Below are 27,826 nucleotides of genomic sequence, written 5' to 3' on the forward strand. Positions count from 1 at the left end.
TGTTAAGTGTAATGTGTTGGTGTTAATAAATAGTGTTGCCTCCCAAGAAGTTGTGTGCGCCTATCTCAGCCCATTACATATAAGTGTAGATGTGATTATGTAATTCTTGTGTTCATACAAGTGTAGTGACACAGCGCTGACTGCTGTCCAGCAGCGGCAACTGCAGTGGAAAGTTTGCGCACACGCCGTTGAGCATATATACGGGTGTGCCGGCCGGGCAGAGGAATTGGGGCAAGGGTCATGGAAGACCTCATAGGGAAGCCTCTGGAACCCTCTGGTCGGTTCGAGAAGGGAGGCGTGGATAGGGCAGAGCCAAGCCGCACCGAGTAGAATATAGAATATAATATAAGCAGCGGAGAGCGACAGCTCCGGGCTGCCGGTTCTGGGAGTGGACTCGTCTCGACGTCGCTGTCGTTGCCACCGCATTCGCCCAATCATTGCGTGGCCAGACAGTCGTTGGCCTTCTCGGTCGACGCCGTCGGTGCAACACGGACAGGGTCGTGTCTAGGCCGGGCTCTATGGCAACGTGGTCGAGAGAGTGAGGCCGGAGTTGGTGTGAACAAGATAATAAAGAGACGATGTCTCCTGCAACTACCTCGTCTCCGACAGTGTGTGCGACACACACCACACGTCGGAAGGAGAACACTTCACAAGTATAAATGCTGCCTGTGTCAGTCGAGTCACATTTGCTCTAATTTATTTTGATGGTGACCTAAGACAGGAGAAGCAAAATGCACTTCTTCAGGAAGTGATATTTTTTTCATAATGCAGAGGCTGTGCCTGATACACATCTTTCACGTGTTGTTTGGCAACCCTGGTGCCCAGTAAACGCCATATGGCCAGATCTTTGCATTGAATTCCAAGTATTAATTCCTCCATACTTGTGCACAGTTGAGTTTTTATTCCATTCCCTTCATGAACCATGTTTTTTAACTTTACATCATAGTAAGATAGTACATGCCGATGAATAATTAATAGATGCTTGAAAACATCTATCCCCCACCATCTGCCTGTGTTTGGCCTAAAACCCAATCACCCAGAATGCCCAAATTCACCTTACATACTCTAGGAATGTAAGCAGGTTAATGCCTGTATATTCATCACAATCATCACTCCCAAATGTGAAGACATGTCACGAGACTCGCTGACTTTTCTTAAAATACTTGAGAAATACAAATCATAGCTGAATATTTTCAATTCCATGTGTATAAGCCTTTGTCTCAGATTTATTGTAAAATAAATATACATGTACAATATAAACATTCAAATATCAGAAAATATTTAATGTATGTTGAATTTCTTTCACACTGTACATAACCAACCATGCTAAACAAGACATGATAAAAACAATCCAAGTCATGGGTTGCATACAATATGCAACTTTGGTTTATTGATTACAAATTACATAAAAGGTTCTGAAATTTTACAATACAGGTATAGTGCAATCTAAATAAGCAAATGTACTTTTACAGTGATTTCCCAAATGTTTATAACTACACAAATACTAGCATGTATGTTCCCAATAAAGTAGTCTCCTTCCAAAATGGCTAAAACCAAAATTAGTTTAGTTGTGCTCACAATATTGTTCACATATCCGTTCTATTTCAAGTGACATTTGAGTCTGTATGGATTTGCTGTGCAAAATACTGCTGCAACCATTCAATAACTCCAACCCTGAACGAACTTTATCACATTTTTCCAATACTTTGTTGTGGCACTTCCATTAACAGGGCAATTACTGTGCCCCATGGGCCCCACAAGTTCACAAGTAATTGCGATTCACACCACAGCACCTGAAGTACCATTGATGTTTAACAACCATGAATTAGCAGGACCAAGCGAACGTATCCTTCTGAGTAGAAACCTCGACCACCGCCATAAAATGCTTTCGGGCTTTCTACATCACGGGTAGTCAGCCATCCTTGTTCTCCTTGATGGTGTCAACCAGCTCTTTCAGACGCGACAGGTGGTACACGGCCCTGAGAAGAGACACGATTGAGAGAAAATTACTTGGTTGACTTATTATCAAGGTGGAAGCCAGAAAAATCTCACCAAGTCTCAGGAGGGTTTGGCAGTGATATTTTGCAAATTTCATCAGCGAGTGGTATGTGAGAGGAAAACGGAGAACCCGGTGAAAACAGAGGGAGTAAAATGCAAAACTCCGGATATAGATTCAAGATTCCATTGCCGTATTACTAACTCCTGGTTACCTAGCAGCCAAAATCTATAATATATGCTATTTCAAAACAGTCTCCCATCCAAGTAATAACCAGGCTTACCTGCTTAGCTTATAACATTCAAAATCTGACATCATACTTAGAGGCGGTGCAGCCTCTATGCTGTGCGTGAGTGTGGATATAAAGATAAATTCACAATGGCGTGGAGGGGTTTTCCCAGGGACGATCAGCCCCTAGAAAGACGTCCGTGTTGAAGCTGCCCGGGGAGGGGGCCTCCAAGCCGGGGGAGTCCAACTCCATGTGCGCCCTGCTCAGCAGCTCCTCCAATGAGGCTGTGCATCAAGAATCACGCATCGCACGTCACAACCACATGGGTGGCCGCTCAGCCGTCTCTGTGAGAAAAGACTGAATATGTACCTGAAAACATATGAAATGTCATCTGCTATATACAGACTATATATATACACACACCTAGGGATCTATTGTCCTCTGACACGGGCTCCTCGTTGGCTACATTCGTAAGGCCGGAGATATCCAAAACTTTGAGCCACTCTGGGTACTTTGGTCTGCTTTGCGGGCTCTGAGCGGTACCTGCTCTCTTTGTGCTGGTATCCGTCTCGTGGCTGCTGGTCTGGGAGTCCACATCGCAGTCACGCAGCCAGGCCGGGTACCTGAGCTCAGGAATGCTCGTGATCCCCGACACATCCAGCTTATCCTTTTGGCTTGTCAACCACCTGAGATAGGTACTTGTCGCACAGCCGCCGTTCGGCAAGTGCTCACGCCTAGTTGCTTCACTGCTCCATAAGTACAACAAAACATTCGTCTGGTTAGAAAAGAAATAATTTTCGGGCTTTGCCGACAAATTTAATGGCATCACGGCCTTGTTGCTTCTCGCTGTTGAGCTCAACCGTTTAGTTGGCTTATTGCCCCTCACCAATGATGCGCCGAAGCTGTGCGCGGTGACCCCGAGAGATGACCGCTTGCCTCTGTGCGACACTGTGAGGTCTCGGTGGGCGCCAGGCGAGCGGAGCAAGGACTTGGAGGAACCGTCAACTGGCGCCGCTAGGAGCTGGTCCGTGGTTAGACTGACCGTCGGGCTATGAGCCACGACCGCTGCAGCGCAGCAGTGAGGCTGCACGTGCCCGAGATGAGGTCCTCCACAAGCAGCATGCCACCTGCAATGTAAGACCCACAGACATTTTACTGGTACACAATGAATTTGCTCTCCCCTAGATTCCTTGACCCCTGAATGGCAATCCTGCAATGTTGCCTTACTTTGCACCATCAGTAACTAATGATGTTATCCGTTTGTGGAGTTTGTGAGAATATGGGATAAATCAGTGCATGAGCTGTTATTGTTTAAACTTCAGATGTGTCCAGTCTAGGATCTGCAAATTTTGACACAAAGGTTGGAGGATCACTTAGATTTCACAAACTTTACAAACTCGATAATCAGTGAAGTTGCTGGAAGATGACAGGAGAAAGAAATGCATGCACCGACCTATCTGTTCAGACCTATGCTATCCTCTCATATGCGTGTGCTTACTGTGGATAGTTTTCTCTGACATAAAATGAACTCATTAATGGAATTTGCCAAGCATCCCAGTGTGGGACTCTCACGAAAATGTATCTTTAGACCTTATTAAGGGTTTTTTTTCTAGGGGAATTACATTACATTCATGATAGCATAGCATAATTGACAAGCACCCAGTACAAGCAAAAAAAATGGGGTTCTCCTCTCCAATTATCCCCCATCCAGTCAACTAGCTTCGATACCTTATGAGACCTCCTTTGCCAGTAACAAGATATAGTAATAGGTTTTTACCCTTTTATCTGGCACAAAAACTGACACTTTTATACAAGGGATCATGTTTGCGATAACCACAACGCAAGTAGTCAAAATGCAAACAAGAAGACGCTAAGAATAAGAAGACGCCTTTTGGCGTCTTCTGGTCCAACACCAGTGGAGACTGGGATCTCAGAAAAGCCGTCTCGGGTGTGGACCAATCAAATTCAAGGACAGTGCATATTATCAGTTGTCTTTTTTGTTTGCATTTTGACTACTTGTGTTGTGGTTATTGCAAACATGATCCCTTGTATAAAGGTGTCAGTGTTTGTGCCAGATAAAAGGGTAAAAACCTATTACTATAGCTTCGATACCATTGCACCGCCTGCACACTCGATAGCCACTCGAGTGCAAGCACCACGGAGCGATTCCTCGCGTGGCGAGAGGCGCAACCCACCCTCATCCACACTGTGCATCCTCCTCTCCTCCGCGCGTCTCCGCTCCGCCATGCTGCGCGGTGCTGTGCTCTGCACGTATCCTGGGTAGCGGTGACGCACAGATTCCGCTCTGCTCAAAGTCCTCGATGTAGGCGTCCAGCGCACCGCTCGCCTACGAGCAGCACTGCTCTCCGCACACCACAGGGCTGTGCTAGCCCCCGCTTCCGGTCCGGAGCAGCGAGCTGCCCTGGCTGCCGCGAGGGCTTGTGTCCGTCACCGTGCTGTCGCCCGAAGGGCTGTTTGTCTCACCACCGTTGCAGTTCATTTTGTACGATTTGGGATGCCCGAACCGGATGGGGCCAGGGAGAGGAATCGCTGTGGCTACCAGGTCACCACTGGTCCTGGTATGGGGGGCACCATGAGGAGCTGCTGTGTGCGGAAAGTGGGTCCGACGTCACAACGCATGGGCCAGCGTCGACCACTTCGCGTTAGCAGCTTCAGCGTTAGGTCTCTTAAGCTACTGTGGCTGTTGTCCTTTTTTCAACAAAAATTCCAGCCTTTCCCATGCTTTCCTTCATCACACCTGCAAGCTCTATGTACAATTGAAGTGTCATAAATGCTCTACCTGCCTACTACTACATTATGAATGATATACATTTAAGAATTAGCTGGAGACAACTCCATGTTTAAAACACACTGTATTCAAAAGAGAAGGCTTAACATTTAACATTGGTTAACGTTTGGCATGTACACCTGCATATCAACAAATTACAGTACTACTAATAAAATGAATGCTACATATTAATAGTTGTATTACAGTAGTATGACTACTTATATTTATATATTATCGCACCTCCGAAGAGCACGGTGGGCTTGGTACGGTGCGAAAGAGATTCAACACACATACAGAATACAATACTTTCCGAGCACATTATGCATACCGAACCTCCAAGTTCCTTACCCTACCCTGAATAACAACGTGTGCAGAGTACAGCTCCTTTTTCAATCCATTGCTGGCTGACAGCTGTCCCATGCTATGCAGCTCCCAGGGGGAGGGGTTATTTACCGTACTTCACCACGCTGGTCAGTGTGAATTTGGTGATGGCAGGGGGCTATAGAAGTGCATTACAACAATGTACTGAACATTGCTGCACAATGTCAGGGTGCTATAGAAGTGCATTACAACCACGTACTGAATACTGCTGAACTGGTGGCAGGGGGCTATAGAAGTGCATTACAACCACGTACTGAATATTGCTGCACTGGTGGCAGGGGGCTATAGAAGTACATTACAACCACGTACTGAATATTGCTGCACTGGTGGCAGGGGGCTATAGAAGTGCATTACAACCACGTACTGAATATTGCTGCACCGGTGGCAGGGGGCTATAGAAGTTCATTACAACCACGTACTGAATATTGCTGCACTGGTGGCAGGGGGCTATAGAAGTACATTACAACCACGTACTGAATATTGCTGCACTTGTGGCAGGGGGCTATAGAAGTGCATTACAACCATGCACTGAATATTGCTGCACTGATGACAGGGGGCTATAGAAGTGCATTACAACCACGTACTGAATATTGCTGCACTGGTGGCAGGGGGCTACAGAAGTATATTACAACCATGTACTGAATATTGCTGCACTGGTGGCAGGGGGCTATAAAAGTGCATTACAACCACGTACTGAATATGGCTGCACTGGTGGCAGGGGGCTATAGAAGTGGATTACAACAATGTACTGAATATTGCTGCACTGGTGGCAGGGGGCTATAGAAGTGCATTACAACCACATACTGAATATTTCTGCACTGATGGCAGGGGGCTATAGAAGTACATTACAACCACGTACTGAATATTGCTGCACTGGTGGCAGGGGGCTATAGAAGTGCATTACAACCACGTACTGAATATTGCTGCACCGGTGGCAGGGGGCTATAGAAGTTCATTACAACCACGTACTGAATATTGCTGCACTGGTGGCAGGGGGCTATAGAAGTACATTACAACCACGTACTGAATATTGCTGCACTTGTGGCAGGGGGCTATAGAAGTGCATTACAACCATGCACTGAATATTGCTGCACTTGTGGCAGGGGGCTATAGAAGTGCATTACAACCACGTACTGAATATTGCTGCACTGGTGGCAGGGGGCTACAGAAGTACATTACAACCATGTACTGAATATTGCTGCACTGGTGGCAGGGGGCTATAAAAGTGCATTACAACCACGTACTGAATATGGCTGCACTGGTGGCAGGGGGCTATAGAAGTGGATTACAACAATGTACTGAATATTGCTGCACTGGTGGCAGGGGGCTATAGAAGTGCATTACAACCACATACTGAATATTTCTGCACTGATGGCAGGGGGCTATAGAAGTACATTACAACCACGTACTGAATATTGCTGCACTGGTGGCAGGGGGCTATAGAAGTGCATTACAACCACGTACTGAATATTGCTGCACCGGTGGCAGGGGGCTATAGAAGTTCATTACAACCACGTACTGAATATTGCTGCACTGGTGGCAGGGGGCTATAGAAGTACATTACAACCACGTACTGAATATTGCTGCACTTGTGGCAGGGGGCTATAGAAGTGCATTACAACCATGTACTGAATATTGCTGCACTTGTGGCAGGGGGCTATAGAAGTGCATTACAACCATGTACTGAATATTGCTGCACTGGTGGCAGGGGGCTATAGAAGTACATTACAACCATGTGCTGAATATTGCTGCACCGGTGGCAGGGGGCTATAGAAGTGCATTACAACCATGTACTGAATATTGCTGCACTTGTGGCAGGGGGCTATAGAAGTACATTACAACCACGTACTGAATATTGCTGCACTGATGGCAGGGGGCTATAGAAGTGCATTACAACCACGTACTGAATATTGCTGCACCGGTGGCAGGGGGCTATAGAAGTGCATTACAACCATGTACTGAATATTGCTGCACTTGTGGCAGGGGGCTATAGAAGTACATTACAACCACGTACTGAATATTGCTGCACTGATGGCAGGGGGCTATAGAAGTGCATTACAACCACATACTGAATACTGCTGCACTGGTGGCAGGGGGCTATAGAAGTACATTACAACCATGTACTGAATATTGCTGCACTGATGGCAGGGGGCTATAGAAGTGCATTACAACCACGTATTGAATATTGCTGCACTGGTGGCAGGGGGCTATAGAAGTACATTACAACCATGTACTGAATATTGCTGTACTGATGGCAGGGGGCTATAGAAGTGCATTACAACCATGCACTGAATATTGCTGCACTGATGGCAGGGGGCTATAGAAGTGCATTACAACCACGTACTGAATATTGCTGCACTGGTGGCAGGGGGCTATAGAAGTACATTACAACCATGTACTGAATATTGCTGCACTGGTGGCAGGGGGCTATAAAAGTGCATTACAACCACATACTGAATATTTCTGCACTGATGGCAGGGGGCTATAGAAGTACATTACAACCACGTACTGAATATTGCTGCACTGGTGGCAGGGGGCTATAGAAGTGCATTACAACCACGTACTGAATATGGCTGCACTGGTGGCAGGGGGCTATAGAAGTGGATTACAACAATGTACTGAATATTGCTGCACTGGTGGCAGGGGGCTATAGAAGTGCATTACAACCACATACTGAATATTTCTGCACTGATGGCAGGGGGCTATAGAAGTACATTACAACCACGTACTGAATATTGCTGCACTGGTGGCAGGGGGCTATAGAAGTGCATTACAACCACGTACTGAATATTGCTGCACCGGTGGCAGGGGGCTATAGAAGTTCATTACAACCACGTACTGAATATTGCTGCACTGGTGGCAGGGGGCTATAGAAGTACATTACAACCACGTACTGAATATTGCTGCACTTGTGGCAGGGGGCTATAGAAGCGCATTACAACCATGTACTGAATATTGCTGCACTGGTGGCAGGGGGCTATAGAAGTACATTACAACCATGTACTGAATATTGCTGCACCGGTGGCAGGGGGCTATAGAAGTGCATTACAACCATGTACTGAATATTGCTGCACTTGTGGCAGGGGGCTATAGAAGTGCATTACAACCACGTACTGAATACTGTTGCACTGGTGGCAGGGGGCTATAGAAGTACATTACAACCACGTACTGAATATTGCTGCACTGATGCTCGCCACGTGAGAGCCACACAGCAGGACAATGCTATACTGTACAATATTGAAATGATTCACCTACAAATACTAAACATTATTGTCTTAACAATCAATACTACTTTTAACATAAACAATAACTAATAAATGCACACGTAGTAATCGCCGTGCTAACCCTTAGCGTGCAATGTGAGCAGAACTTGTGTTGTAAGTCGTACCCAGTCCATTACCGCGCCACACACTCCCATTAACAAACCAACCACATTTACTGAATGTCCTCCTCCTTTACACGGCACAACCAGACAACACTTTGCACACCGAAGTGTCCAAGTCGCGTGCTAAGTGAAGCAAACCCCATTCAATTCTAGATTTAAAGCTTTCGTGGCTGCTAGGATCCATACTCTTTGGTTCTATTGGGTAAAGTCACGTAGGTGAAAATTGTTATTTTATTTTCACCTACGTGACTTTACCCAATAGAACCAAAGAGTATAAACCCCATTCACTCTGCGCTCAGCGTTCAACAAAGTTGAACCTGGCTCGCCCTCACGCCTGCCCATCTCTCTCCGTCTCTCACCGGAGATTATTCCATTGATCGTCTTCGCCTTGCCGTCCAGAGATCCGTGTGGATTATCCGTGAGGGTAGTTAAAGGTCGAGGTTATTCGGAGAAGTTTTTTTTATTAATTTTCCCGCCACAACCACCGCGTCGCCAAAGGCCGCTGAAGGCGATGTCCGAGACATGCCGCCCGCGCATGCGCACTGAGGGTTGAGAGAAACCTGCGGGGAGGGGCAGCGGGGGGCGGGGAAGCCGCCGCTGTTGGCCACACCCACATTCAGGCCACGCCCATATTTAACTGACGTCACGGTGACATCATTCTGGGTCGGACTTTATCGTGGGCTGGCTGTGCACGCGAGGAGCTCCTGACTTCTGACTCTGAATTCGAAAAAAATCAAAGATTCACGATGTCTACCTTCGTCGAGATAGGTAAAGTTTAACGTTAGTGTTAGGGAGGTGTGTTTGTGTTATATGTTGAGCCTGTAGACAAAACTGCTGGGGATGTGCCAGATGTCTCCATCTAACGTTAAGGAGGTTGGAGTCTGGATAGCGCATACCAGGTGTTACAGGCTACATGATGGGAAGCAGAAGGCATTCTAGTAAAATAGGTTTTTGTTTGTACGTTAATGCTCCTCCTTTTCCTTTACCAACCCATACTCACCGGCATGGTGAAGTATGTGCAAATAACCAACACGATTCGTGCAATCGTCAAGAGGCTCTCCAGCAGGGGATTGGCAAAAGGTCGTACAGGAGCAGTTTTGTGAAAAATAATTGATTCTTTCATAATGTACATCTATGATTTATTATTATTGTTCATGTGGGTAACCTCGGCAAGGGGGGAAGCAAGGTCGGGAAGAGCGGGGGATGGGGCCGCTTTTGACCACGCCCATATTTAGGTGACGTCACGTCCTTTTCCTGTGACGTCACTATAGCGGGGAGTTATCCTTGGCTGGCTGTGCATGAGGAGCCCCCGAGTTCTAACTCACAAGATCTGAGATTAGACCAAAGATTCACTATGACGGGGCTTTGGGCCACTTTTAAATATTGAGATCTCGTCAGTGTTTTAATCGGACGCTCAGCAGGGTTTGAGCCAGGATAGTGCATAACAGGTCTAAAAGTGTAGTGTCGGGCTACATGGTGGGCAGCAAAGGGCAGTCCATCAAAATTGGTTGTACTATACATACTATACGTCTTCACCAACCCACATTAACCAGAGTGGTGAAATGTGGATTTGAAGCTTTCGTGACTGCAAGGATCCATACTCTTTGGTTCTATTGGGTAAAGTCACGTAGGTAAAAAATAAAACAACAAAAATCACGACGTTTTGGCCACAACACAAGTGGCCTTCTTCAGATGAAGGAACAGAACTGTCAGGACGACAGCACTTCAATTGAAATGTGGTCAAGTAACCACCATGATCTGTGTGGTCACGGGGAAGCTCTCGCAGAAGCTGACAAGCTTCCATCTTGGCAGTAATTATGTTGCCTCTTTTTTTACTCTCAGCGTCTCTGCAGCGCTTGCAGCGCTCGCACTCCTCGCCCCATTCACCCCCCACTCTCCCCCTCTCTGACTTATTTAACTGCCCTAACCCTGGTTTCTCTCCCACTTCAGTAAAACAGTTTCCTTGCTGTGGTTGTCACACCTGATGATGAGTGCTTATGTTGCATTCGAAACGTCGTGATTTATTTCTATTTCTATTTTTTTTTCCACCTACGTGACTTTACCGAAAGAACCAAAGAGTATAGCTGACAAGCTGTCAGGGCAAAAATGACTTTGCATATTCCAACTAATATTTTTTGCCCTGGTTTGTGTCTGACCATGCTGGGCACGGCTTTGTTAAAGTGTACGATATTCAATGGGGTAAAAGTCCCCTAATGGTAATACAACTTTATACCACAGGTGTACTCACACTGGAGCAGCGTCGACATTTATGAGAAAGCTTTACACATGAGTACCATGTGCGGTTCTTTACCGACATTCCCATCCCTGCACCTGCCTCCCCTGTCCCTAATGCAATGAACCCTCTACCCCCACATTACCTATGCAGAGCTCGTGGAGAGAATGAATGAGGAGGAGGGAGCGGAGGGGCATGAGGCTCAGCCTTCAACGGTGCCACAAGACTTTTCGACGTCATCATTTCAATCTACCCTGGCCCAGGTACGATGCGGCACAACGTGGATTTGCACAGCCTATAAATTAACTTGGCTAATGTCAAAGATGGGAGATTCCTGGTATTTACAGATTTAGTTGTTTGCATTCGCCAACTAATGGGCCCCAAAGTGTAGACATGGCTGCTCCTCATTTATAGATTTCCAGCCTTTGCAGCAGTGCGTTTTGGTGACTATACTGTGCTGATGAGTCCGAATGAGGATTACACCGGTCCACAGTTGCATATCACTGCATCACTGCTGCTGTTAGTCTGTCACATTTGCTCAACTTTATTTTGATGGTGGTTTAAGATAGCATTACCACAATGCACTTTAGAAAATACTGATGTTTTTTGTATAATGCACAGGGACTAGATGCTTTGTGTACATATTTCTCCAGGTCTCTGGTTTCCTCCCATAGCTAAATGACACAGTGTAACTGGTATTGGCCAAACGTACCAATGCTGAAAAAATACATGCAAATTATTCAATTGGAATTAAACTAAGCAACTTCGTTCTCGACTGCAAAAAAACAGAACTTGGTAGGACCCTCCTTGAAAATAAAAATGTAAACTCATTGAGGTTTTCCTGGGTAAACTAGTACATCATCATAGCAATAAACAACTTGCATACAAATAGCAGATTAACTTATGTCCTGATACATGTATCATGAGCTTATGAATAAATATACATTTCATGCATAAGCTATTACATCTCTCATATTCGTGTGTGTGCTTGCCTTTGCGTGTAGGACACTGTCTACTTTTGCGATGGAGTCCGTCGGATCGATTTCATCCTCGCGTTCGATGATGAGGTCCATTCTCAGGACGCCATCAACAATCAGGTGAGAACGAGGAACCTACAAATAATGCTCCACCTTCCTGCACCCAGCATTATCACCCCTCCCCACGTGCAACACCACACGCCTCTAAACCTAGGTTTGACGCAGTGGTGCCAGCTCAGCTCTCTGACTGCTGAGTCACCCTGCCACCTCCATACGAGTCTTTAAATCCACAGTATACATCCTTTATCAAACTGTATCGTCAACTGCAGACCACGCTAGTCAATGAACGCTAGACTCCCATCACTCAACTCGCACATCCATACCCTGAACCATACACCTCACTGCTTTGGCGAACAACAATCAATTATCGTTACGTATCACACTCCATCCACAACTCCTAAATAAATACACCACTTTCATATTGCAAACACCGACACCCAGACATAACTTACAGGATACATGTAATATCCACATTCTAACTGCCAAATGGAAAACTATTACAACAGTGCTGAAGTACCCAGTATGCATTCTCTGCAATATTGATGTTTTTGTTTATTTTGTTGCTATTGTACCCACGCACAATGGATCTATCTCCCTTGTAAAATAGCAAAGCAACTAGCTAAGTGAGACCATCCCTGTAACAAATAAGGTGAACTCAAACAGTTGATTGACAAAGAGCTGTGCAAATTTTTATTTTATTAAGGTCTGCTGAAGTGACACCGACTGAAGCAGTTCAGTGATGCTACTTTGCAGAGCCGTTCTCTGATTGATTCCCATGTGAGGCTCTACTCACTGTAAGAGTTCAAGAAGTTTCCTCACCTCTTGACTTGACTCCCACAGTGACACAACTGAGAACAATGTATAACACAGATGGTCAATTTTGTTTGACAGAAGAAGAGGACCGAATATCAGGCAAGCCTGATGAAGATGGGGCTAGATCTCGAGATTGAACCCAAGGAGGTAAGTTTCCTGCGTGTCTCTCTGCTATAGATGACAGACACTGTATACAAATAAAAAGGTGTTAGACTGTGATTGCTTCATAATATCACTGCTGGCATACATTCCTTGAGTAGGAGCGCTAAAGATCCCCGCTGGAGGGTATATGGCCTACTCTTCTATGCTTGCCAGACGTCTTGAAAGAGATAGCGAATACCCATACTTTACCCCACCATGCACAATCTTAAGATGGATTAATTGTGGCTTACCCATTTATACTGGAGGGTATAACAGTCTCCACCTTAATGTGGCATGCCAGCTATTTATACTGTAGTAATAAGTGTTCGATAACTGCACGTACATTATGCAATTTGCTTTTGGGTTGTGCCACACGTTGATCGGCACGAGGTGCTAACAACACGTGACACAAGCACGAAAATCCACGCGGCCGTGGACACTCTTCCAAATGAGACCATCCGGTTCCCTTGAACTCTCACCTGGTCAAACAAAGTCTAATAAATACAACTAAATGCACTCATCTAGAGTCTGACGATGAACTTCGTGCCATCCACTAGGAGTCGGTGAGCGGACGCACCACCTTTGTGAAAGTACACGCGCCATGGAACCCACTCACCACCTATGCCGAGATTCTACACATCCAGGCAAGATTCTGATGGTCATTGTAATGATGATCATGATGATGCCGATGATTGTGATGATGATTGTGGTGATGATTGTGATTATGATGGTGATAATGAATGTGATGACAATAATGTTTGTGAAGATTCATCATGGTTGTGATGATAATTGCGATGATCATGCATGTGATACAGAGTATGATGGTGAGGGTGATGATTGTGATGATTATAATGTATGACGTTCAACGATAATAATCGTAGCACTGACATTACGAGATATCGAGAGACGTAAATATACAAACGGATTAGAAAAACGTACATTTGGAAAAATATGCATATTAGCAACATATTGACTCTTTTTAGAAAAGTGAATGGGCTCGGGAAGGGCACGTTGCTTGAAGGGATGATGTCTGCTGGCCGAAAATGACATTGGAGTGGCAGCAGAAGGAGAGAACGTGCCCAAGATGATGTATATCATAGAGATGGCGAGATAAGATTGGCTCATGTGCGTGTGCTCATGACTGGGGATATTGGTGGGACAACTTGAAGAGTGGGTGGGATATGCAGTGGAGGCTTTTGGCATATTAATTGTTGCATTATAGGACTTGTTGTATTATAGGACTTGTTGTATTATAGGACTTGTATTATAGGACTTGTATAGAATGTTGTATTATAGGACTTGTTGTATTATAGGACTTGTATTATAGGACTTGTTGTATTATAGGACTTGTTGTATTATAGGACTTGTTGTATTATAGGACTTGTTGTATTATAGGACTTGTATTATTATAGGACTTGTTGTATTATAGGACTTGTTGTATTATAGGACTTGTTGTATTATAGGACTTGTATTATTATAGGACTTGTTGTATTATTGGACTTGTATAGAATGTTGTATTATAGGACTTGTTGTATTATAGGACTTGTTGTATTATAGGACTTGTTGTATTATAGGACTTGTATTATAGGACTTGTTGTATTATAGGACTTGTTGTATTATTGGACTTGTATTATAGGACTTGTTGTATTATAGGACTTGTTGTATTATAGGAATTGTTGTATTATAGGACTTGTATTAAAGGACTTGTTGTATTATAGGACTTGTTGTATTATAGGACTTGTATAGAACGTTGTATTATAGGACTTGTTGTATTATAGGATTTGTTGTATTATAGGACTTGTTGTATTAAAGGACTTGTTGTATTATAGGACTTGTATAGATTGCAACAACTTGGGGAGACCTTCATCCATTCGTGGACTGATTTTGGCTGATGATGATTCCATGTGTTCGAGGCAAAGGGTTTAATACATTTAAAATCAAACAGGTGCCACTCAAGGAGAGCGACCTCCCCCAGGTGTCAGGCTCAGACAGTGGGCCTCTTCACTACCTGGGAAATATTCACCACCTGAAGCCGGGAGCCGTGCCCAAACAACCGGACTATTTCACGGCACCCTACCGGCGTTCGCAGCAGGACATCTATCCTATAAAGGATCATGACGTCCTCATCCCACCGGCCGTACGCAGCCAAATCGTACGTTTGTATCAATAATGCTGTATAAATAATGCCAGAATGAGGTGGTTTTTTGCAAAAACAAGTTAATTTAATAGGGTTTTGTCGTGTTTTTATCATTTTAATTAAAGTTTTCAGCTCTGTATCGCAACTTGCGATCTCTGAGTGACATGTGGTTAGAAGTGTAAATCATTATGGTTTATTAAGAATGCCTGGATTTATGATTTAGGGGTTGTGGTAATATGTGTCCCTGTAGAGAAAGCTACCAAATTTTTGGGATGCTTAACCAGGAGACATGGTGAGCTAGCAGCCCCACCCTTTGTAAGTCCTGCCCACATTATATAACCACGTCCCCTCAATCACTCTCCCCTGCACAACAAAAGAATGAAAGACTACTGTTGATATGGTTCTTGGTGAGCAGGTATCCTGTCGAGCCAATATTATGGGCATTTGGGGTTTTGATAGTATTGTATTCTGAATAAATTGCCTTTGTGCATGGGAAGCATGCATAAAATGTCTCCTTGAAATCTGGATATTGTACTTGCTGAAATCAGTACATATCTGCTTCAGTTTTTGGAGTGTTCTATGGACCTTTCCGAGTCGGGACTCAATAAGAGTTGTGGGCCCATTATAACTGTGTAGGCTGGTGGTGGTTGGAGAGGGGGAAACATTTCAGAGTGGAGTGAGTCAATAATAGCTTACCCACCCAGCCCTATGTTTCATGCATGTAATGTTTGTCATGTGTGTCATGTGTGCTCACACAGGTCCACTACATGCTGCAAAACCCCATGCCACAAGACAGCACGAACATATTAAATATCAACCAAATGATTGAAAATGGCTGCTATACTGCAGCCTATCCACTGCATGACGTAAGTTGTTGGGGGGGTAGGGGGTGGAGGGCACACTGACACCTTACGGGAGGCCTATGTACAACACCTGAATTGCACACCTGTTTAGGACGCTATTGCATAGTCTAAAGCTTACCACATACTTAACATTAGTGTCCCACAGAGATGCGCCGCATAGGTGTCCAGGTTCCCCAGTTCACTAAACACACCTCTGATTTGCATGGTTGGCTACATACGGTGCAAAAGAAGTTCAATATCCATGCATTGGAAAGGACTCCACGAGCACTCTAGAGAGCCATTCTCAAGGGTATTTGGCCGACTATTTCACGTGGGACAGAAGTCTTTGGAAGAATTAGAAGTACCCACACTTCATCCCACAACACGTGAACAACCAATAGATTAACTGTGGGTGCACCCATTTACACTGCTTGCTGGGAAGAAGCAGCGTGATTAAGAAACGTGGTCATTGTTTTAACTGTCGTTCCCATGTCCAGTGCAGTGTGCAAGTGTGCAACACCATTACACCACAGCAGTGCCACGGCAGAGTTTTGGGGGGGTGGAGCTGGTAATTTGTGAATGTCCATGCAGTGTTTGTGACTAACAATTGCTTTCCCCATGTCAGAGTGAGTCTGTTCATCCCACCAAAAACCCGAACACGCTGGGCGACCGCAACACGCTGCGACGGGAGTGGGCGAGAGCCGGGCGCTCTTTCAAGGAGCAGCCTCTTGACCTTGTGCGGTAAGTTCATGCCCTATCCACTGCTGGATGAAGACTTCCCCAAGCCTTCGCCATCTCTCCCAGTCTCCTGATGCAACAATCCATGTGGCTCCTGCACACATGCTGATTTCATTACTTAAATCTCTGTGGTGCACATCCTCTCAGACGCATTCCTTCTCTTGACTGCCACATCATTCTTAGTCTCGACCACAGGCCATCGTACCTCTTAGGGACGTGCTCTGTCCAGAAAGGTCCTAAGGCTGGACTTGAATGCTAGCTGGGAGTTGATAGCACAGATGGCTGGGGAAATGGAGTTCCAGAATAGCATTTGCCCATGCCTTCCCTGCTCTTCACATTTCCCTCCAGCCCATGGTCCTTGCTTACATATTCGATAGCTACACCACTGGTGCCATGTGCGGTTGGTGATGTTTGCGCTGTGTGTGCGAGTGATGTTGTCGGCACAGGTCATACTTCGGGGAGCAAGTGGGGCTCTATTTTGCATGGCTCGGCTTCTACACAAAGATGCTGATCTTCGCTGCAATCGTCGGCCTGATCTCCTTTTTCTTTGGAGTATTCAGCAAGGACTGTGACATCACTAGGTACTGGCCCGACACATGCATACAGACAAATGCATACAAACACACACACACATACACTCATGTGTCAGATGTAGAACTCACACAGATCTCCTGTATAGCAATACAGACTGAACAATGAGTATCAGAAAGCACCTACTAAGGCTATACACAAGTACATATACACGTAAAGTACATATAGACATACATATACACTTATATACAATCCCATGGGATGCTGCCATGGTGTAATAGTTACATTTCTAGAATTGCAGTTTATAGATTTCCAGTGCGATCGCCTGGCATGGCAGCTGAAATAATGGCTAGGTTTCTTCAATTATCCCACATATGCTCAGCAGTATAAACGGAGACACCGCAGTTAGATGATTGGCAGTTCAGATGTGATGGGGTAAAATGTGGGTACTCCCACCGTGTCCAAGACGTCTGGCCATCATGGACGAGTAGGCCAAATATCATCTCGATGGGCAATCTAGAGCATTCTTTAGTGGAGGACCTTCCACCAGCAGTGGCATGAGCAAGCAATTTCAGGGCCACATCTTATACAATCTCCTACAGTTTATATACATATACAGTACAAATATAATACATTCAATATATTGTATATGTATATATGTTCCAAATGTCTCTGTTTCTAAAAGTAAATCAAAAAAATCAAGCCTAGCTACAATATTTCGGACAATCCAGGGAAAATTAAACATTGTTTTGGATTGCTCAGAAAACATGACATCGCCCATTGTGACGTCACTCACGACGACACGTATCACGTGGCATCGGGTTTCGTCACTCTTGTTCACATGAATATATTGTACATTCTTACGAATTGTAAATAATCCGAAAATCAAAAGCAAAACATATTCAAATCCAAAATGTTTAAATGTGAAACGTATCCTTATAATACGACTTACACACATAGACTCTGTGGAGCTGCATGACGGACAGCGGGGAGCAAGTGCAGGAAATACATTGCTGTACTCTGTGTCTGGAGTCTTCGCTTCCCATATTCAACCCGTACTGACCAGTGTGGGATGACTAGAATTAAATAGCCCTCATGACCCACGAGGTGTGGGGAGGCCCTCAGCCAGAAGTGGATTGATAAAAGGGCTGTAAACACCCCTGGAAATCAATACATAGAGATGTTACACCACTGATATCAACGAAAATTATAATTAAACATCAGGAAATACATTTTACTTTGGAAAATGCTCGACGTTGGAACCCATAATTTAGTCTGACTTTGTTTAAAGGGAGGGTATGACACATTCAAAGGTGGCATGACCTTTAGGCAAATTATATTTCTCATCCAAGTGTATTATGCCCATTAGTGTGTTTATGTTCGTGCGTGTCTATGTGTGCAGTGGAGAAATATGCAACAACACCATCGGAGGATCCTTGGTCATGTGTCCCCAGTGTGACCAAAAATGCACCTTTTGGAGGCTAAATGATACCTGCGAGACTGCGAAGGTATCACACAAATACACCATCGATGTTCCCTCTAAATAAGGATACTTATTGGTTATTGGTGATGTGCATCATTATCACAAAGCCAACTCACATTGCTGAGATTGTATCATTAACATTAACCATGATCACTAGATTGCAGCACATCATGCTAAACACTATGCTGCCATTCGTGTGGGTGTTAAAAAAATATTATACTAATAATACACGTGTGATCATTTTGAAGGTAGTTAGTTATAGTTTTAGCAAATAGGGTATTTTAATGGACTAAGTCGATGGTTAGACAAATACATGAAAATGAATGCATCGTCACATCCCAGCGGGAGTGCAAAAGTTACTTTGAGTAAATCCGACACGATGTATTTCATGAGTATTTCTCCACGATCAATACAAGTGGACAAAGTATTTTGAAATCTGAATTTCAGTGCTAATTAGTTGACATGTCATGCCGAAATAATGATTATTCACTTTAAAGTGTCTGAAATGTATGTCCACAATCATGGAACTGCCCATTGCTTATTTTGCTCTTTCTGTCACATTTATACAGATTTGTTTGATACATGAATAGCACTATAATATCAGACATTGTAGAGCATTGTCATCTCCACAATTTAATGGATGTTTCATGAGTGATTAATCTATTTTAACTTAAAAATCAATCGATGCATCGTTACTTTCCTGCTGTTGATATTGAAAAGACGTGGATGCTAAGATTTAAGGTTTAATTGTGACTAACACCTCTGATTGTGCCGTTGCAGACTTCACACATGTATGAAAATCCGGTCACCATATTCTTCGCAGTTTTCATGGGACTTTGGGGTAAGTGATTCTAAGCATTGGCACACATTGTCCAGACACAGTGACAAGTATCAACATGTTTGCAATGATGATGAGCACATTTGGCCACGTACAGTGTTAAAGAAGTTCAACATACATACGTACAACCATATACAGTACCATCATGTCTTGCAATGTTCGTATGCAGTGATCCTGACAGTCCTATTATGAACCCACTGCTCGATGAGGGCACATTTGGACCATGACTTGTACACATTGTCCTACTCTTACGAATGATAACCGATAATCTTTAATGTCCACTGTGAAGCAGATGGTGTGTATTTTTGTGTAATTAATACACCGGCAATATTAATCAGGGCAGCCACATAATTTGAACCACGAACCTCTGCAACAAGCAACGAATGCGCTACCCCAAGGCGATTCCATGAAAAATACAAAGTGGCCAGGTGGCTCAGAGTTCAGAGTGCTGCGTTGCCGCCGCTGAGATTCTGTGTTGAAATGAAAGTGGCCACCTGCGATTAAACAAGTTTTTCAATTATAGCGAGATGATGGTCTCAACTCAATCACCGATATCTGCACAACAAATAGAAAAAATCCATAATGTTGAAGTTGCTTCTGTACTTAATTTGGCTACATTCCAGCTCTGAGAATAAAAATGTTAGCTTGACTATCACGTAACAAACGCTCCTCTCCGTGGCAAAGCAGTTGGGAAAGAGCTACCCCTACTATGTGGATCAGAGATCACAGAGGTAGCTCTGTGACATTCGCTTTTGTGTAACGTTTTGTAACACGAAGAGCAGCACTGCTCTGTTATAGATCCAAAAGAAATCTCAATCTCATGCCGTGCCACTCATGGTGCAAGTGGGATAAAATTGTGGCAATGTACCAAAAAAAGCCAATAAAGGTATTTATGAAAGACAAAAAAAATACTAATGAAGTTACTTTGAACATTACATTTAACAGACTACATTAGGTAACTTTTGAACCCTTGAGCAATCGATAGTCAAATTACTTTTCAAAGTAAATCCTCCCCGTGTGGTGTGTCGCAACAGCCACGGTGTTCCTGGAATTTTGGAAGCGTCGCCAGGCATCGCTCGCATACCGCTGGGACCTGACGGCAGCGGCGGAGGAAGGAGACCCCATCCGGCCCGAGTACCTGGCTCGCTGCACGACCACGAAATGTAACATCATCACCATGGTAATGCTTTCTGCCGTCACCACGGCGACTACCTCATTGCACACACACACCTCTGTTTTGTAATGTTGCATGTGTAACTGTTCACTGTTTTCCTAGTTTTTCTTCTAACATATTTGTTGGCCTTTGCTCAATTTTGTTTTCCTCCCAATATTATCCCGATTGTACTATCGGAATCGTTATGAAACAATGTCCATTTGGAACTCTATGTTATGGAAAGGTTTGCTCAAGCAGATGTTACATAATTACTTCTAAGATCCCTTCAAGTGAACACACACTAGAGGGTGGCCCTTTCCCATCAGCCCTGCTACAAAGAAATGTTCATGATGGTCAAACTAATCTTTTTTTATTCTGAAAGGTGAAATTTGGCCAAATTAAGAAAAGAAACAAATGTAATATTGGTGACCAGGCTGATCGGCTTACTACTTGGTTTAATTGTAGGCAGCTGCCTGGATTCAAGCCAATGAATCTCAGCGCTGCCAGCTCAACTCTCAGACATCAGAACCATCAAATCCATTCCTTTATATCATCGCATGCTTAACTAGTAGTGGGGAAAACAAATAATGGTTCATCAGTCAACCTTAACGGCTCACACTAACATTGGTCACTCCTACAGACTAATCTATATACAAATGCTTTTCCGTCTATGTCCGTGCATTGTGAGTGCAGGAGGAGGAGCCTCATATGCCTAAGAGGATACTGAGGTTCCGTTACTGCCTCTCTGGGATCATGGTGTTGTTCTGGGTGAGTCCGCCAACTCAACAGCAACATTGAACCCCTTCTCCTGATCCAGTGAGCTATGGTCAAGTCACCTGCTATGTGCCTCATCTTGGAGGCGAAGCAGGTTTTGAGCCTGGGTACTGCACGAATCGGTAACCATCATGCACAAAATGGACTGTAGGCTGCTGCAGAGCTACCTTGTGGCCAACAGAGAACTGCATTCTCATGCTTCCATCCTTTACCAACCTGTACTGGTGTGCATGGTGAAGTATGGGAAAATAACCCTGACAACCTGCACAGGTTTGGGGAGGCCACCATCCAGCAGTGGATTCATATACGGGTTATACATATATATTTTTACTTGACCCAATCCCAACCTCCACACGCTGCTCCCCCAGTCAGAATCGCTCTCAAACTATGTTGTTCCTCCTGTGTGATCCATTGAGTGATTACAAGTGGGGGTATAGATACATGCATAATCATATAACTTACAGCCCTTTGTCAATCCAATCACCTGAAATATCTACTGCTGCCCCAAGGCAATGAATACCTCATGAGCCATATCATGTTATCCACCTGCTCCTGTCAACCTCGATTTGGGTTTCTCGAGACCAGTACTCGGCCTTAAGGCCAGATGAAAAACATGTCCTCAGCTCCTTGGCCTTGAGTGTGTGGCCTCAGTCCGAGGAGGTTTCTTAGAGGTACCGACCTTGACACTGGCCTCATACTAGCGCACCCAACCTTGACACTGATTGTGGCCTAAAAAGCTGCCGCCTTGGCCTCACCTTGGCCTTGTAGCTTTTGGTCTCAACTTCACATCTGAACCTGGCTCGAGGTCTAGCAGGGCCAGGGATAGTAATTCCTTTCATAACATTGCATCATTTTCTACATTTGACCAAGTGACGTTACCATTACACGTTCATTGTGTGTGATGTTAGCGAAACAGCTCAGGTTCTGTTTAACATGTAAGCTTTTCGCGACCAATATCATCCATAATATTTTTTTTGGGTTAGATCGCGTAAATATATGCCATGAAACCCACCACCACCCGACACAGCCAATTAGTAAAGTTGTTCACGTAAACAGAACATGCCAATTCGTTACTAGTACAGCAAATCCACAATATCTACAATCTGAGTACGACGTTTTGCCAGTCATTTGGTTCTGCAGTAGACAAACGAACTGGCACCTCCTGAGTCACACCAGGCTAGCTTGGCACAGCTAACTCACGGCTTGGTTATACAGTGGAAAAGAGCTACAAGACTGTAAATCTCACCCACCTCTGTGTTTCTTGTGTTACTGGCAGATCCTCCTGATTCTTGCTGCAATTTTGGGTGTGGTTGTTTACCGCCTGTCCATCTTTGGCATACTCTCCTCGAGTATCCCCAATCATGTGACCAAGATCAAGGTGATCGGTGCCCTACTCACACCTGATATGGTTACCACCATCACGGCCTCCATCCTCAACATCGTAATCATATTACTACTCAACAAAGGTTACGACAAGCTGGCCCTCGTCCTCACTGATCTGGGTAGGTGTTATCACCATCACGGTTTGCATATGTTTATTTTATTATACGCCACCAGAGAACACATGTAAATTTGAAGATTGGATAAATGTTGTGCATGGTAAATATTGTCGCTGTAAAATGTCATCATGATTTTAACCTTGCACCATGAGGCCATGAATAGCAGCATCAGTGCATCATCCAATCACTTGTTCAACTACTGCCTGTTTTTGTCAGAACTCTGTTAAATTTTTCCTCCAGTTTCATTCCGATTGGGCTATCAGAATCGTGTCTTGAGATGAAGTATCCAATGGGATCTCTTGTAGACCAGTGCAACCCTTAATGTCATGAAATGGCCCTAGAAGTGAGCTACCTCTGAGACCCTTCATTCAAGTGAACTCTGGTTCACACATTAGAGGGAAGCACTTTTCAATCCACACTGCTACGGAATATAATGTTAATCTCGTAACAGTCAAATTGCTCATTCTCACAACTAAAATTTCACCAAATTAAGTGATGAACCAAATGGTGTATGTTACAGATGTAATGCCATCATTAGTAATAGTCCTGTAGCCATTAATTTACTGCACTTGAGAACACATGTTACCAGAGGTCGCTGCCTGGATTTAAACCCAGGATCTCAATGGTGCCAACTTAGCGCTCTGATTTCACCTCTCGATCCATTGAATCACTGAATGTAATTGTGGGCTGACCCTCACTGCTGCATTGCTACCTTCTAGCCAGCAAACAGCTCTCTGCTTGTGTTGGTCATGTTGCCCGCTACTGAGCCCTTTATTAGTAATTTATCCTGCTGAAGCCTGCACCCCCTCTGAAAGGTGACCCATGATAATTAGCGCTGTCCTCCAGACAGTCTCGTCCCTTCACCTGATGAAGGCCGCTTGTGTTGTGGCCGAAGCGTCGTGAGAATATTATTGTGTTATTTTATTTTATCAATTTATTATTTTATTCTCATTCTACGTGACTTTACCGAAAGAACCAAAGAAAATGAATCCTTGCAGTCACGAAAGCTTTAAATCGAAATTTAATACACCTTAAAGATATTTGAAAATCAAGTGCACTGGCTTTCAGACATCATACGGACAGTGTAAATGGCTTAATTGCAAATGGAGACTGAAGGACACTCCACAGGGTGAATGTGGTGAACAACACCTGGTAAACAACTTGTCCACTGTCACTCATTCCCCAGCAACATCTTTGAAATTCACTTTTGATCTTCAAATTCATTTTAATGGATATCAAAGCACGTCACATTGTGAAATGTTGCTATTCCTCAATGCGGCATCATTATCAGTGGCTTTTCGTAGCCTGTGTGCCAGAAACTATGTAAGTAACATCAAAACCGATTGCCCTGTTTCATGTCTGTGTCCCTGTGTGCCTTTGTATCATACCCACAGAGATGCCCAAGACGCAAGGAGAATATGAGTATCGGCTGACGTTCAAGAAATTCTTATTTCAGTTCGTCAACTTCTACTCGGCGTCTTTCTACATTGCATTTTTCAAAGGGAAATTCATCGGCTTCCCCGGAAGCTACACTTACTTTGGAAAATGGAGAATCGAGGAGGTGTGTAGATCTGAGGGGTTGGCCCTGTCTTTTCTATGCTGTTTGTACAACATTTTTATGTTTTACTTTTGTAGTTGATATTTTTCCCAACAATTGTCTTCACACCGTGCTGTTGGTGAAATGTCGAAATAAGGACTCTTTCTTTTGGAACTCTAAAAGGCCTCATTGTCTTCACACCTGGTCACCAGCTCTAGCATTAACACAGTCTCCGGAGTAAAAAAGTTTTTGAAACCAGACTTGAGAGAGCACGAGGTCACCACGAGCAGAACACGTGTTAGACTGATGCAATTGGTAACCCAGTTACCTTTAGGGTGTTAGTTTATCACATACTTTGCAAGTACTACCCTTGTGGTCTCTCATTGGACATTTTCAATTATATACCGTATTTATCAAACGCCATTTATTTAAAATTATATATTTGATCATCCTTAAAAATGTACAGTATTTCAGACCCCCTCAAGGATATATTTAGCCACTACCTATGACTCACTGTGGCGCAGTGGAGCACGTTGTGTTAGAGAACGGCCCCGTAATATATCAAGAACGAATTCTGGAGTAAGGAATTAAGCAGCATTGCGTTGTGCACACGTTAAATCAATGTCATTAAGACAGTGTTAATGACACGTAGTTTAACATTTACATAATTGCCATTCAGAGTCACCCTGAGTATTTGCAGTCTATGCTCGGAAGAAAGTCCATTGCCCAAAATGTGCCCCTGTTGCTCATGTTTCTGTTTGAAGGCAGACTTGTTGACACATGAGATGATTATTATGAGTATATTTGGTGTTATATTAAGGTGCCTACTTCTGCTGCAGATTTGCAGAAAATCGTCACGAGGGCGATTCATTGATTGAAATCCTCTCAAAAACAATACAGATAAAGGATAAAGAATACAGCTTATTATTTAAGTGCCTCTGTGTTTTCTACCAACTTAATTTCATGTTTTACGATTATTATATTTACTAGACGATGCTCTGGAATTAAACTCACCTGATACTAAACACCAACTGCAGTATGCATGTTGTGTGTTGAACTTATTTTGCACCGTACACAGTCTGCATCGGATGTGTGGGGGAAGGACAACAAACAAAACATTATCAGATGCGCCACCATTTTCTTTATTTAAAATACATGAGGGGGAGGGGGAAAGTGTTTCTTATAATCTGGAGAATATTGATATTCTTAATCACTGTCCCCTCTAACATATGGAGCCGTCACTTTTGCAGTGTGCAATTGACTGAAGAGAAGAATGTGAGAGGATCATTAGAAATGATGTGTGGTATCCATATATGTATTACCCAATATTTCATATCTTCAGTGTTTAACCTGAATCTATTCTCCACCCCATCCCCCCTCCAGTGTCCCCCAAACGGCTGTCTCTTTGAACTGACTTCTCAACTCACTGTCATCATGGTAGTGAAGCAGATGGTTGGCAATTTTCAGGAGGTCATCATCCCGTAAGTATCGCATGAACACATGAAAGCTGTGAAGTCTGATTACGGCGTTTCCTCGTGTAACGCGGTAGATGCGTTCCTGAAAATTTCCGCCTGAAGTAAAAACGCGCAAAGCAAGGAATTACTGAGTTAATCACATTTTCACAGTACATTCAACCTGCAGTCATTCCAAAGTGGGATAAACAACTCAGGCTAGGCTGCCGTGTTACTGTATCATTCGGCATCCTGTATCAAACTGCTCAGCCGCGCAACTCAAGACAGTCGTTCATCGTCGACTGCTCAGGAAAGCATTATAATTGCCGCGTTCGGCGTTTTAACAGTGTGCATTCCACATTATAATGGACACGTTCCACGTTGTGTGAAAAGTTTTCCCAAATATAAGAACCATGTTACAATGCAAATGTGTTGTGTGAAAACGCATTCAGCGAAAAGTCGGGTCGACAGCTTGTTAGCAGTGTGCACTGGTTAAGCAGTGAACACCAGTCAAGTGGACAAAGTTCACCTCGTTAGTATCATGCGATATTCCGATCAGACGCTTTGTACATAGTTTCATAATATTAGACAAGCAACTCCCATGACTGAAAGAGTGTAGTGGATTGACAACGGGCTAAATGAAAAACAGCTACTACTTAGGTTTTAGCAGTTGTTTTGTACAGCTCTCTGACATGTTTTGTGTCATACCGCATATTGTTTGGCATGTCTTGACGTTTCGCTCCACGTGCTTGGGATATTCACATGATACAACCTGAAAACGCAGTGGAAAGCTATGAAATAGCAAACCTAGTGTTGATGAACAAATGGATATGCACGTGTGTAAGGGTGTCTCTGTGTCTGCACATGCGTACCTCCCTCCACAATTCCCCAGATGGTTCAGCAATTGGTGGGCCCAGCGTCGGGCCAAGCTAAGGCCTGAGGCTGTCTACACGCGCTGGGAGCAAGACATGGACCTACAGCCCCAGAGCCCACTTGGACTCTTTGATGAATACCTCGAGATGGGTACAATGAGCTCAGAGGATCACACTATGGAGTCAACGCGTTTTACTTTATTATAAAAAAACACACAATTGGGTATCATTTGACTATATAGGCACGTGTGTACGGCCCCTGTGTATCTGTCGGACATTGTTGTGGGAGGGAAATTACCCACACTTCGGGTTGTTGAAGGCAGGGAGCACAGATGTAAGAGCTTAGATGTACAATACAACAATGTAATTTGCTGCACTGTCCTATGCTGCTCACAACCCCACAATAACTATTGCATGGTCACCCATCCAACCAATTTTCAGGCTCAGCTCTCCTTAACTTCTGGGATCTGATTAAATCTGACGCATACTGGGTGATTTGGCCATAGGCACCAATCTATGGATATACTGTAACACAATTGTCTTTGAGCATGCGTGTATGTGCATATGTACGGAGTTAAGTTTTAGAAACAATAGGAGCACATATTTGCTCCTCTTGTCTGCTAACCAATGCAGCTACATTGGTCAGCTTGGGTTGACGTTTCTCCCCCTTACTATTTATTTAAAACTCTTGTGCATCATGTCCACTGTGGTTAACTGCTGTGATTTGTTGGCATTTCAGCCACAGTGCATATGCCTAAAAATGTGTGGTACGGTTAATGGAGTCCTCAATACAGGATGTGATCTAGTTATTATAGCCACCTAGTGGTGGAAAATGGTGCAAAAGAAACCCAGGTGAACCAGAGCTGAGCATTAAAGATGGTAGTGGCTGGTCGCATCTCAGTGGCCAATGTAATGGACACGATAATTTTGTGAACAAATGATACGAAAATGTGATCATATTTTGGGGT

At 44.0% G+C, this 27,826-nt stretch overlaps 1 long non-coding RNA gene across 3 annotated transcripts; it reads right to left on the reverse strand.

Moving 5' to 3' along the window:
* Positions 1 to 1,258: 1,258 nt before the first annotated feature.
* Positions 1,259 to 9,356, reverse strand: LOC142924299 (uncharacterized). 3 transcript variants are annotated; one of them, XR_012941488.1, is made up of 5 exons: positions 9,139 to 9,356; positions 4,421 to 4,584; positions 3,112 to 3,352; positions 2,374 to 2,509; positions 1,259 to 1,979 (listed from the first exon to the last, which is right to left on the reverse strand). It is a non-coding gene; the product is annotated as an uncharacterized LOC142924299 (long non-coding RNA). The 3 variants fall into 3 exon arrangements; XR_012941489.1 differs by lacking the exon at positions 4,421 to 4,584 and having other exon boundaries at positions 9,139 to 9,350; XR_012941487.1 differs by lacking the exon at positions 9,139 to 9,356 and having other exon boundaries at positions 4,421 to 5,008.
* Positions 9,357 to 27,826: the final 18,470 nt, after the last annotated feature.

The sequence above is a fragment of the Petromyzon marinus genome, chromosome 11, assembly GCF_048934315.1.
Source record: "Petromyzon marinus isolate PM22_M1 ecotype Great Lakes invasive population chromosome 11, UKy_Petmar_22M1.pri1.0, whole genome shotgun sequence".
NCBI lineage: Eukaryota > Metazoa > Chordata > Hyperoartia > Petromyzontiformes > Petromyzontidae > Petromyzon > Petromyzon marinus.